Here is a 14,934-nt window from a genome sequence, read left to right as displayed (position 1 = left end):
ACGATCAAGCCACATTAAACAATGGCGTGTCACATTACAGCATTAACAGTGAACAATAAATCAGTTAATCAAACGTGTGACAAGAGTAATTTTTGGTTGAAAATTAAAATGGATTTCTATCAGAAAGAAAAAAATAGAACTTACAATTCAGCCTTATACTTGTGCAGAACTAAGGGTGTGAATTGAATATGTTCTTGTTTATAGAAACTAATATTGAAAATGACAATCTCTAAAAGTTGAAATTGTAAGGTCCCTTCTATGACATCTTTCCTTTAACTCTGTAGAGAAGAATACAAAATTTAAAATACTCTCTTTTCCCTGGACCTGGGAAACTTGTTCCAGTGAAGCACTCAATAAAAGTAATTTGCCATTCACAAGCAACCTTCATAAAAGAAAAAAAGAATCAGGGATAAAAACAAACCACACTTACAAAACCACTTGGCAAAACTGAATAATCTACCAAAGCTGAGAATGAGAACACTTTGAAATGACTTCTTCTGCTACAATTGCAGAGTAGCTGATGAAGTAGTTCGTCATTCCTTTCTTCTTCTGGATAAGCTCTTAGTTTTTTGTTCAAGCCCCCAAAAACACCCAGTTGTCAGGTAGTCAGTCACTTAAACTCCAGCCACATAACCACTACAGTATGTTCTCTTATATACATAAATCCCCCAAGGCATGAGTAATACTCAAAGGGAGCCCAAAAGAATCCAACCACTAGAAAGACCAAGCTCTTGTCCTTGAAGTTATCTGTGATTTCCCATCGCTGAAGGCTCTTTTACATTTTTTTCATCATTTTATATAAAAACTAATCACTAAAGTATGGGTTCTCTTTTCTTTCCCTCTTTTCTTTCCTTTCTTCTCTCTCTCCTCTCCCTCATTTATGTCTCCTTCATTTCACTGGGGGGGCTGCAGTAAAGATGACGCACATGTCAACCAACTTGGACATCATGTTTAACTAGTCCAGTATGAAGAGTAGTGGCATATTCATCCTACTATCAGGCTCTAACATCTTAGTTTTTTAAAGGTATCCACAAAACTGCTCTGTAATACACAAGCAGGTTAGGCATGGTCCATGCTGGCACTTTCTTTGTACCAAAACACACCAGAAAAAAGGTGTTTCTTTTTTAGGACCCAATACACCCAGGGAATTCTGGTTTGCTCCTATGACTTCCTTTGGGTGTCAAAAAAATATTCCCATTTTTTAAGATTTAACCACAGATTTTTGACTTACAGAGTGAAGGTCCTGTACTGTATATGTAGTGCTGTACAGGTTCCTTGGTCATCCACAGTTTGTTAAGCTCTTTGTAAATATATATAAAAAAATGTAATAGTAACCACAGGAGCAAGGAAAAATAGTTTCTGGGTACAAATGGCTTCAATGCTATAAAATTCAGTGGTTTTCCCAGTCAATTAGGTTTTGCCATACCACTGACAGAACAGACTGTTCTCTGTATTCTGCTGTTGGAAATGTTTCTCCTGATACGTGCCATATAAAGTACATATTGCCTTATCGTACAATTTGGTTTAATAAGAGTGTCCCAAACCACTAATTAGAACAAGTAACCCAGAATTCCATTATAAATTGCTGAAAGGACAGATATGATATCCCCAGGAAAGAAATATGGTTGCCTTTATTTATTATTAATCACTGCTATAGTTAACCAATTAACAAATAATTTTATTCTTTCAGGCTTAAAAGGAAAGGCATATTTCTGTGTTAATTATTACCACTGAGTTATTAATGCTATAGAATAAAAGAATTAAACATTTTAATGTTACTTTGCTATAAGCAAACAATAGTCCTTAAGACTTGCAACCTCCAAGCCCCTAAGTAATTTATTTAAATAGTAAAATAATTCATTTTCTAAATTATATAACCTTCTTTACACTGTAAGCCTGTTCTTCCAGGTAAATGGGTAAATATGCTGTTCCTGCTTGCATGGCTCAGCATGATTTTGAAGCTCAGAATAGTGAGTAGACTGGCTTTGATAAGAAGCCCACAGTGACACTGCTCTGTGGTTATTCCATTGCCTTGCTGGAGTCCCAGAGTAAATTCTTAGTTTTGCATGAAGAGGTTCAACAAAACATTTAACGTGTTTCTCTAAAATAAATACTATTTTGGCCAAGGAAGGAGGATGCATCCTCTTTCCTTCACTTTGTGTAGAGTAGTTCACTCCCCTGAGAGCAAATATTGTAGTTCTTTTCTCCCTGATTACCATGTCAAGGTTTTCAGTGGAGCAAGAACTGGATTCGTGGCTCTTCGTCTTAAGGGAGGTACCCATAGCCTATGGCTAAGGAATTGCTCTAAACTTAAGTCTTTTTTCAGTGCACTGAATATTTAATTAGTTATCTCAAAGTGGAACAGCTTTCAGGCTGAAATAGGAGGGGGAAAATATTTTCCTCCCTCATGAATATCTTATGGGATATTCTCCTGGAAGGTAAGAATTCAGATCTTCTCAAGCAGAGAAGAGACTGAACCCAGGTCTTTTACACTCAAACTCAGGGCATAGGATTGGAATTAAATTAACTAGAAAGCTGCCTAGTTCTAAATGGGTCAGCTTGTGTGTAGGTAAAAATATTCCAGGCAAGTTAAGAGTTAAGTCACCTTGCTTTTGCTGCTGTGAATCCTAACAAGGGAGAGTGGTCTACCTCTGATATGATCCATCTTTGAGGCAGTTCTCCACCACTTAAGCCTGAGCACTGAGGTTTTGTTAATATTATTGCATTGCCATTGTTAGAGATTTAATTGTTCACCTTCAATGTGTATGAAACCTCCAAGCCAAAGCAAGGATGGAGACTTAACTTGGCAGCTACACAGCAGAAAGTTGTTGTTCTGTCTAAATTTTAAGCATGTGTGAACCCTTACTGAAACAAAAACCCACAGATATTATGATGCCCAGGTAAATCAAAGAGAACACCCCAGATTCCTGGCCTCCTCAGCAGTACCCTATCCTGACAGATATTGCTGAAAGGGAATTTTGGGAAATGACTGAATTCTCTTAGCAAATTCTACTTGATTGGACATAAACACTGTGAGGAATCAAAGATTAGACTTGGTATCAGTTTTAGCTTCAATACTAATTTATTTTTTTTCTTTTTCCTTTTTTTTGGGGGGGTGGGTGTGTGAATTATTTATATGTTTATTTGAAATTGTTTAGCAGCTAATCTAAAAAAAAAAAAAAGCTAATTAAAAAAAAGTCTAGAATGCTTGCCCATCCAAGAATCATGGAAAATTGAAATCAGAAAGTGTTTCTCAATAAGTTTCCAGTCTTCTTACCAAGATACTACTTTCTACTTCTACAAATCATCAGACCTTTACAGATGGCTTGGGCATTCCATCAGTTTGTTTTGTAAAATATTTAAACACTTGGCAGGTTTCTTCTTTTTATGTTCATGTACCAAGTGAAAGATAAAATATAAATAATGACAAATATTTTGTTAAATAAAAATTATATCAGTTTGAGGTGAATTCTCCCATTGTGACTATATTGCTCCTAAATACAATTTTAGTCAGCATATACATATTGGGGTCCCACTTACAATAAGATCTCTGATAGGAAGATTTATCTGAGAAAACATTCTAGCACCTCCAAATTACAGCATTTATTAATGATGTCAATAAACATTTTTGTAAATTTATTGATGCTGCTTTCCTTATGAAAACTGAAAACTCCTTCACTCTCACTAAAATCATTTGATCTTGTGAATAACTATGCTGTATTATTTGCAGATTTTGTTCTTTTCCAATCCAAATTTAAGCCGTGATAAAAAGCTTTTTTATTGTCAGAAGTCGTTTGCATTTTGAAGGGATCCTATATAATATTTTTACTACAAAGGTACATGAGAGTGAGAAAAAAAATGGTGTAGTGGAAGTTGATTTCACTTTGGCACTTTCTCTTATAGTTACTTGATAAAACCTGCCAAATCTGATTTTAGAAGTGTGTCTGTACAGCATATATTAAAAGAGCTAGTAAATTTTCAAGAAAGGGAAATCAATACAATAATTCAATGTGAAAAGCTCATTCTTCACTGATAGATTAGTTGAGGTTTCACAGCTCACTGTACATTTTAAGCGCAACATTCTGTGCTGTTACTAATCATGGGAAAAAGTTCATCTTAAGAGGAAATGTGTTTGTTGAGGAATGTCAACTCCATAATATACTTTCTATCCAAAAGGTCACAAATATCTGAAGGCATATATTGATGCTACAGTCCTAGGACAAAGGCCACGTCCAAAATTTTAAATCTTGGAAAAAAAAAAAAATCCTTAAAATTTTCATTAAATAGATTTTACTATTCTCTTCCTTTTGTTAGAGGGAGAAGGTTCAAACAGATGAACTGATACAACTTAGGTCAACACTGCAAGTCCATGAAGAAAAACCTGGGATGAGTAATCTATTTCAAGCCTAGCAAAAGCCTTTTTGGAACTCTCCTCACTTTTTCAGTCACATAAATTTCTACAGCATAAAGATAAGGTATCTTTCTGCACTCTTCATGTAATCAGTCTGTGTTGTTAATAGCTCACCAGTGAGATGATACGGCTGCGTCACCAACCCTTTTGATGGACAGCTTTTTATCAGTAAGTTGCAGAAGCTCTATAGTAGCACATCCCAAACTTTCTCTTTTACAGAACTAAAATTTATACAGCCACAGGCAAAGTTGTACACTAAAAAATTGATAGTTATATACATTACCATAGAACTGCACTTAAACTGGTACATTTGCCAAAATTTCACTGTTGTTTTTATTCTTATTAATTCAAATTAATTATTTTTTTACCTCTTAATGAGTTCTCCCTCTCCCCTTCTCTCTCCTTCTCTCTCTCTCTCCATCTCTTCAGTATCCTTAGGAATCCAGATCAAAAGTGTAAGGATCATTGAATGCAGCGTAAGGTGTCTTCTCAGCAGTGTAATGAACCAACAGATTTTCTAAATATCATAAACAGGAAAGAATCTGGATATAATTAAAAAAAACAATATGAAAACAATCCAAAATTTCTTTTCTGTCTTGTTCATTTTTTGAAAAAAACACACCAACAGTTCCAAACAAATCAACAATTAATGGCATTGCCTGCAGTCAGGAGTGGTGCTATGAGAGTGTCTCGCTTCATCAGTGAACCTTATTCTTCAGCTGCCTACAAAAACACTGCTTTGTCAAGACAAAACTTCCAATTATGAAAATATTTTCCGTTATGAGGACTGACCAGAAATCTTTTACAGGACAGATCAAGTTATGAAGACCCTCTTTCTGTTACTTATCTAGTAGATGAAATAGTAGCTTCATCCATCAATTTATCTACGGAAAATATTGAAGTACTTTTCTGGAAAATTTAAAGATTTTGTTGGTAAGTGGAGGAAATAAAACTTTTTACTGACTCATTCTATCTGAAAGACAATTGTGAAGAAACTGGTCCTTGCCATGGGCCTGCAGACAGGAGAAACAAACACCAAGCAGGTAAGAAATCTATTCAGATTTGCTGGCACTCATGAAAAAAACCAAAACACATGTAGGGACTAACAGTTCTTTTCTGAGCTGACTGTAACCTTTCAAAATAGTTCAATTTGGGTTTGCATAAACTATAGTTCTGGTTTATCCCTAATTTTTATTTTTAGCTCAGTTACCCACTCTTCTGCTGATTTTCATCCAACAGCTTGCAGGATATATATCAACCTCCTACCTGTTGTGTCTGTGCCTGAGGCTTTTTCACCTCTCCCCTACCTCCAGATGCTTCCAATGGTGCATCGGAGTGTGACGGTAACGAGGTGTGTGACAGCCGTGGGGATACACTGCAGAGGGCTGGTTATTCCTGCGGCTGCGGCGGCTGGGAGCAGAGTAGGTAGGTGGGTGGAGAAGGGAAATGGAGCAGCAAAGTGAAATTACGGAAGGCTGAAGCACCAGAGCCCACATTAGTGTCACTCTGCTGCTCCTTGCAGGCAGCAGCCCGGCAGCAGAGGTCAGAGTGGGACCTAGCAGGGATCAGTGCACAGCCAGTGTCCACCCAGCACCACCTCCAAACAGGGCACTGCTCCTGCTCCACACTTCATATCCAAATATGTTGGTAAGAGATGGACAACAGGCTAATTCATATTAATTTATTTTTTTTACTTAGCACAGGAAATAAAGAACAATGCAATCTTTTTGCATGATTGCCCCTGGAATGCTAAAATCTTTTTGGAATATAGAATATCTTTGGCTTTAGGCATTCCATAGTAATTAGTTACTTGCTAATACTTAAAATGTGTTGCAGTTAAAATAATGTTATTCACTAGAAGAGCAATAAAAGTTAGTCAGGGATATATTGAGTAATTTAGTGGATAGTTTGGTAGACTTCTTTCACTGTGGGCTTAATTATTTTATCTGACAGCTTAAGTAAACACTTGATCATACCCAGTTACTCCTCTTGAAGGTGATAAAAACAGTATTATGCCTCAATAAACATCAGATAAACTGCATGTGAAACTTCAAATTTGCAGAATGTACAGGACTCTAAGTGGTCTATTGTGGTAAAGCTGGTTTTAGAATTCTCAGCATAGACTGTGTTTTTAGAACAAAGATTAAAATCTGCTTCCAAACAACAAATTTGCAAGCATGTAAGTTCCCCACAGTATTGACTTTTAAGGACTGAGTGTTGATTTCCCATAAGTCTTCTCTTTTGTTGAAGTTTGAAGAGGTGGGGAATTTTTCTTATTGCTAGTTATCAGATATGTGTTGAAAGAGATCCCTTCATGTTCCATACACTTTCCTGTAATAATTTTAGGTGCTTCAAGTATTTGAATTAAAAATGTACATGCAAGGTGAACTTTACAGTATCACTTAAGACAGTTCTTTGGCCATGGTAGGTTTGTCGCTTCAAATTAGATTTGAAGTTTCAAAGGAGATAGTAAAAAGCTAGAAAAAAAATAATTCTTCTTTATTATTCATTATTTAATTGACTGAATTATAAAAAGGGGAGAAATAATAATGAAGTTATAAGAAAGGTCTCGAAATCAAGTTGTGCTGTAAGATGAGAAGCAGCAGTAATAATTACTAAATTATTACCTCTACTCAGAAAACAGCTGAGCTTTTAATGAATGGCAGCAACTCAGTTCCTTCAAGGTGAAAGAAAGAATGGGGAAATACTTTTATTTTTTGCCCATAGTGACTATACATGCCTAAGGAAAAATGTATCAAGCAGAGGCTGTTTGAGTACTGAGATTTAGTGTGTCTTTATTTGCTCCGTTTTGCTTTCTCCTTAACATAAAATAAGAAAAACAGTTTTACCTTTAATAGTGATAACTATGGAACCAAAGGTTTCTGACTTTCTGGAAATTCAGTCTCTCTAATGGCAATATCATGATAAATAAATCTCTGGGATTTACTGAAATTACGTTACTCGTCTTTATGTACTCTGTTATATGCTATATCAGAAACATCTCATGCTGAAGGTTACTCTTAATAGCCATTTCCAAAAGGCTTTTTTTTATGGTATGTTTTGTTTAATAATAAAAGTTTTGATTGAGTTTGCTGCAGTTTACTTTCAGAATGACTTTCAAATGCACTGCTTATCTACACACTGAAGTGAAAATGAAAGCAATACTAGTGACAAGCATATTTTTCTTTTTTTCAGATTTCAAACACTTCTTAAGGTCATGTGGGTATTGCTGGCCAGGCATCAGTAGTTTATTCATTGCCTGATTACAAGTGGAATTGTAAATGGAATGAAATAAGATGGATATGGAGGATTACCAACTGCTGTTGGCATACAACTGCATGCTTAAAGATGTCTTCATTCATTAACAGACTATTTTAGCTTGCCAAGGTTGGAAATGAAATGCAAGTCACAGCTTGTACATTTATCACTGTAAGGAAAGCATCCTGCCAGTACTGGTTAGGCAAAGTGTACTTGTAGCCATTAGTAGTGCAGTCTGATTACTGGGCTCGATCTGTTACTAATGGCAACCAGTGCCATTGCTAACACGGCGACAGCATCGTTTCCATCTGTGCTTCCATGACAAATTTTAAATCTTAGAGTTTAAAATTTCGGAAACAACCTTACAGACACAATTACTTACTTTCTTAGGGATTTTTCCGGTTGGTGTACCTGCAACAAGAAAAATGGCCCCTGCCTTCTGTATGTCAAGCCAAATAGTAGCCAGTATTGCCTTCGGTCACAACAGGTACTATGACTTGATATCTCAGGTTTGTACTCTCAAACTACTTGCAGTTCTCCTTCCCAGCACTATAGGGAACGGCTGTCCTGCTTCTCCTTCTGAGAGAGAGCTGTTAACAAATGCTTGAGGGAGTTAATACAGGAGAAAAGTGACAGTGGATATGTGGAAGGAGGGAATACAGTAGGGAAAAAAAGCAGGATGTAGGGGATGGGGATGGAATCTTGCTAGTCGATCCTTGGAAAAAATATGGGACAACATTATGAAAATAAAGCAGTTGCATATATACTGATGTTTCTTTTTGCTGCTACATTATGTCTTGTACAACAAATTTTGATCACAGACACTATGTTGTGCATTTTGTCGACTTTGCTAAATCAAACTCTTTAAAATAGAAATACTTCTCCTTTGCTGAATAATGTTTTAAGCCTGAAAATCTACTTAAAAATTAGAAAGTGGGTGTATCTAAGTATTTTCTTGTGTTTAAATGTAAGTGTCTGATGTAATAGAACTTTTTAATCTGAGCAGCCTTTTTGTAGTTACCTTGAAGGTCAGAAATAATAGATAAAGAATCAATCAAACTATTAATTCAAGTATAACCATAATAATGCAAGAAGCTAAAAGGAAGGTACCAGCTCTTTTTCAGTTCTTACCAAACTACATTTTGAACTGATGCATTTTTAAAAACCTCTGTTTTTCTTCTTTATCTTGAATAGGCCATGTTAAATTTACAAACTGAATTCATCCTTATCAAAGTTTTATTACAGTATAGAAGAAACACCTATACCAGTCTAAGATATGACTGACTCCTGACTGCCTCTACTGTAATTTATTGATCTTCCAGCACTACTGGAGAAACAAATTCATAGCTGATACGCTGACAGTTTCTTAAAAGAAAACTTGTCACTAGCAGCACATGTTAAAACTGGCCTGGTTGACTTGGAGATGAAACAGCTGGAGTGGATGGGCTCTGTTGCAAAGCTCAGAAGAAGCAGGATGCCAGGATGCAGAAATGCTAAGCTAGCATTTCTGCCCTGAGCATCCAACAGGAACTTGAGCACAAGGAGCTTCAGTTGGTACCTTGATCCCAGGAGCAAGGCCAGCTCAGCAGCCCTGTTCTGTTCTCCAGCAGGAAAATGAGGAAATAGTTTGCTCTCGCAGTAAGTACGGTAGCAAGTGTCTGAGCATCTCTGTAAATGGATGATGACCATTTAAATACTGGTTGGTATGAAAAAATTAAGTCACAGTGCCTATGTGCAAATTAAAATGAATGTTTATGTTGAGAGGTTAAAAAGCAAATCTTCATATAGGACAAAGAACACTTTCCACAGGGACATGGGAGAAATGAAGCTGATTGAATGAAAAAGCACACAAGGAGATAAAGAGCAAGGCCTGACACTCAGGCCACAAAGTCAAGAGAATAAAATTAGAACAAGAGAAAGGAAAATCAAGAACCGCTATTGGGAGGATAAAAAATATTTTCATAGCTCTGAATATAACAAGATGATAAGTGTTAAATAAGGTAATTATAAAAAATTAGAAAAGACTGAATACACACATTTAATATTCCTGCTCAGTCTCTGAGCAATATCTGACAAATTATACGGTTTGTAAAAAAAAAAAAAAAAAAAGAAAACTAAAAAAGCCCCCACAAACCCAAACAATTGAATCACAAGGACTTGTATCAAACAGTTTTAAGCTCAACATGTTTTAAAGTCTGACCATATATCTTTATGCACATTTCATAAACTGCTAATAAAGTGAAGCAGAAGCCAAAAGCCTTTGAAATAGAGGTTTAAAAGACCTGAGAACTGGGTTCATTAAAAGAAAAACCATTGAGGTAAAGCTTGAATATCTGTTTTATCCAAATTCTTCCAAGATTTGTCAGATACTGATGTGCACATTGTGTTTCTGTGGTAGTAATTAGCACAAGTCCCTTCTCCAAAACCAAAACTCATCCTCCTTTAGTGGAATTGAGAGAATAATGGGCAGAAGAAAGTGATTGTATTTTCTGGGGTCTAGAGAATAGTAGGAGAAATTCACATAAAACAAGGACTCATTCTCTGTATGATATTACATTATTAATATCATTCAAGACATTAAAGGCTAGTGGGATGTTTTGAACAAATAAACATAACTTAAAAATTTAATTCTTAATTAATTATCAAAAAAAAGAAGGAAAAAAAAAAGAAAAAAAGCCCCCTAAATGGCTCGATGCAAAAATTGAGTACTACAATCTAATTTTTGCTTAATTCTGTTGCAAGCAATCTTAATATCTAAAAAATGAATTGAAAGTGTGTTAAGTGTCTGGTTTTGAGCACTGTAATAATAAAACTGCAGTAAACAGGAAGCAGAGTCAAAAAAGTCAGATGTATTACAATAGACCGAGGTTTAGAATATCCAAAATTAATGTCATATGGGAAATAACTGAACAGTCACTATTTCGTTTCTTAGATATGCTAAGACTGAAACAGCAGCAATGCATGGAGAAGTTAGAAGAGAAAGAGGAAAATTCAAAATCCTGAGGTGGGTATAGAGCAATTGTTTAGAAAAAATGCATTTCTCAAGGTAAAACAAATGTTGAAATAAGGACACTTTACAGATTCTTTCTTATTCTGTCCCAAAGTCAGTTCCACATGTTGTAGTTTTAATGGAAGTACACTGGAGAGAAGGAACGCAGAGGCAAGTTTCTGGTTTGATTACAGTTATAGTTTAAAACAAAGACATGAAATCATCAAAGTTGGGAGAAGAAAGAAACAGATGAAAAGGAGATGAGAAACACGAACACCAAGGAAAGAAGGGGAGGACAGGGAGGGGACTGCTTGCCAAGACTGAGCATCAGTAGGTTTCTGGGACTGTGGCTCCCTGGGGGGAGCATATTAATGTATCATAGAACGGCTTGGGTTGGAGTGGACCTTAAAGATCACCTTATTCCAACTCGCCCCACCATCTTATCTATTGTAAGATGTGATGAATCTTACCTTAAATATGGGGTTTTTTAAATTTATTTTATATACTCGTATGGCAAGTTTAATAGGCTGCCTGAAATGCAGTAACACCCATCAAATGAATACTGTTCTCTGTGCCTGTATTACCTGCTGATATGAAAAAAATTGAATTTTCTTCTGAAAGTATATAGTATATATTAAGAAAGAAGTATGTAATACTACTGCTAAAGATGCTGCCATAAAGATTGGAGGAGTGTTGTCAAGTCTCTGTAGCAGTTGTACTAGGATTTGATTCTCAAAGCAATACTCCACATCATACCCACATCTGAAAGTAGATACAAACATTTATGACTAAGTTAAATAATACTTGGAATTCAGTCAGTTGAAAAAATGTTTCTTATTCATATGACGCCTTTTTTTTATTTTCCTTCCTCCTGCAGTAGCAGTGGATTAATATTTTCTTCCTTATCAAAATAACCCCGATTAAAAAAAAAGAAATCAGTGTTCTGAATTACCATTATAGCAACTTTAACACATCTATTGATAGATGCAGAAATCTAACCAAGAAAGAGCTAATGGGGAAAAAAATCCCATGTTCATATATCTTTTGTATATTTGTCCCAACATCACAAATGTACTCAAAATGTAAAGAGGGTAAGAGTAGAAACATAAGCTCAGCTATATTCAAAGTAATTTGAAAGCATGATATAATTACTGTTGAAAATTATGCTATTAAAAAAAAAATCAATTGAGATTTGTGACTCACTTCAGTTTTGCTTTTATCCCTTCTGCTCCAGAAAATCATGAACTGTATATCAAGTATCCAGTGGGGTTTTGGGAGGCAAAGACAAACATCTATTTCAAGACATTTTTTTTGGATTCAAACAGTACTGCCTGTATGAAGAAAGGGATGAAGACACTTCTCTGAATATCCTATATATTGCAATCCTATTGCAGCTGACCTCGTTTTGTTCAGTGCAGAATGTTTTGATGTTTGCGATTTGTTTTGAGAAGGAAATGTTATCGATTATTTTTCAGGAACATAATGCGGGGGTTTACATTTATAATGTATTTTTAGTAAAATATTTATTTTGAAATCATCATCAGCAGCATGTTTCTAACTTTCCCATTTAACTGTTTTTCTAGTGTTAGCTATAGCAGGAAATCCAGAGTTGTTGAACTTCTCTGACACCTGCACAAACTGTTCAGCAGTGAAGGAATGAAACAGGCAGCTATATCCATTCTTATCATATTAGCAGTTATGTTATTTCTGTTGCCTTTATGGTGCCTTCTCTCACAATTATCTGAGCTCATGACAAATTTCACACCGTGGATGGGGCCCTTAGCCTAAGACTGATCTTATTTATGACAGAATTATTCCACTGTCAATGAAAACCCACACACACTCCCTGAAGTATTGAAGGAACAAAATTTTTCTATATGGGACTTGTATTTTTATAGATGAGTATCTACATCTGTATGTAGAAGGGGAAGAAAGGAAACAAAACAAAGAATTATATAAAAGAAACCAAAATTTCACTACCTAAGACAGCACCAGGACCTTGAATAAAAACTCTGACAAGTGTGAGAAACCATGATACAATACTAGTTAAATGTTAAAGATCTTTTTCTATATATAGTGATTTTCAAGGCTCATGTTTCCTTGGAGTTGACCAAGATGATGACGTAACCCAGAAAAATTGTTTTGGCTCCATTACAGTTGACAGAGAAAGATATGTACTTAGAGAAGGCAGTTTCACCTCACCCACATTAGAACACAATAAAATGTGGTCACAGCAGCAGTGAAGCGGGGGAGGAGGATACAATCCTAACAGGAAAGTGAGACAACCAGCCACAGGAAAAATGCACAGAAAATTGTTGCATTATGATAATGGCGTTATATTGATTTTACAACATCCTGCAAAGGAATCATAGCAAGATTTTTAGAGAAGGCTGGCATATATGTTGCCCCTCCAAAATAAATTTTGTCATTAGTTTTGTAAGGTAACCTCACATGAAGTAGTAAACACTGTCTTTGCACAATTCTGAGCATAATAGGAATACAAAATGTGGTGTAAAATTAATTTAGATGTAATGAAATCACTGAAGAATCTCTCTCTTGTGGTCCATCAGGACACCTCCAGAGGTGCCAGTTGGCAATTTAGCCTGACTGCTTCAGTTTATCAGTATTAATGTATAAAAAGCACTGTTTGTGGTGGGGATTAGTTGTTGTCTCATCTCACCACATGTTCTGAATAATAAATGGTTATGCATGTTACCTTCAATATAATTTGTCATATAAGTTCTATATAATTTAGTTATTAAGATAAGATAATATGTGACAATATTTATGTAACTGTATCCTCCCAATCACTCAACTGCTTCTAAATGCTGAGGGCCAATTAGATGATTTTTGCCTCTGAGATCTGGTAATCATTTGTTGACACATATTAAATGATTCATATAAACACATTCAACTCTTTTCTCCAATGAAAGAAATACTATTTTTCTTTTCTCGTCTTCTTTTTCTTTCTTTTTTTTTTTTTCTTTTTAATGAATGTAGTGGGTAATTAAAGCTCAAGAAGTTTAGAGCACCCAACATTTGAATTGCACTATACATCACTTCAAAACTATAAGCACTTAATTTATAGTGCACTTTTTAAATTAATTGCGAGTCCTACCATCAACATCGTATTATTCTCCATGAGGAGATTTTACAATCCAGCTGCTTTGTGCTTTGTGCCACTTCAGCACTCTGACCTACCAAGAAGCACACTCATCAGAGGAAACACCTTCCAACCCTCTTACTATGGCAAATGTCCTCTATTGATAACATCTGGGGCTACATAGGGTAGCAATTCCATAAAAGCTCCCTAATTTTGCTCCTTTCTTTGTGGCCATCAGCACAGCATTAGGGCTTGTAGCTGAAGAGTGGTCCTCAGCACCACTCACGGATTCCATGATCTGTTGCAAAGACTTTCCTCCCAAGTCTACCGACTGGTTTGCTAGTCTGCAAAATTTAACTGAAGCTGGTGACTTCCCATTTCATTTATATAAAAGGATAAAACAAGTAATTTTTTAACAAAACCTCAACTGATTGCAAGTTTATGAATTGCATCCGTCATAATCCAAGGCAGAGATTTGACCCATAAGTATTATACCCAGCTAGGTTTGAGGCTGAGTTGGAAATAAATTGGCAGAAAATGTGCATAAATCTGCTGCAGTAGTTGCTTTGAAGTCTGTATTTACTACAAGCTCATAGGCTAATTATGTTATCATAGTTCTGCATTGGCTTATATTATATATAAACCAGCACAGGAATTTATAGTTTTGCTGCTAAACCGGTGAAGAGGCATCTTGTCGGGATGAGATGTCCACCTTTTCTTCACTACAGAGAACAGAACAGCAACACCATGAAATTCCTAACAAAATAAACCAGCCAATCTTGAGCCAGATGCTCATGGGCTGTTTTGGGCTGCCATTACCTTCAGTGAGCAGCAGATGAGGTCTGACTGTGAGGCAGCCCCAGGATCTGCCTGATGCCTCGCCAGACCTCCCACCAGCTTCTCAGCTCAGTGTTTGATATGCTGCCTTTCCAGTGGCAATCGCGAGGTAACTCCTTGATTTTGAGTGAGAAAACTACGAGCCCCTGAACTTCTGCAACTCTTTGGATATGTTGTCTCACAAAGTGCGTGTAGCAAGTAGTGTCTGATGGTTAATTACACCTAGAAAGCGTAATGCAGTGTTTAGTGAGCCAGGGCAAAGAACCTTCCCTTTCAACATGATGTATTTTGGAGTCTTCTCTCCTTTGTATTGAATCAAAAGGAATTAAAACATAT

This window comes from Lepidothrix coronata, unplaced genomic scaffold, assembly GCF_001604755.1.
Source record: "Lepidothrix coronata isolate B3197 unplaced genomic scaffold, Lepidothrix_coronata-1.0 Scaffold82, whole genome shotgun sequence".
NCBI classification, from domain to species: domain Eukaryota; kingdom Metazoa; phylum Chordata; class Aves; order Passeriformes; family Pipridae; genus Lepidothrix; species Lepidothrix coronata.
The sequence above is the reverse complement of the archived record's forward strand: the minus strand, read 5'-3'. Positions refer to the sequence as shown.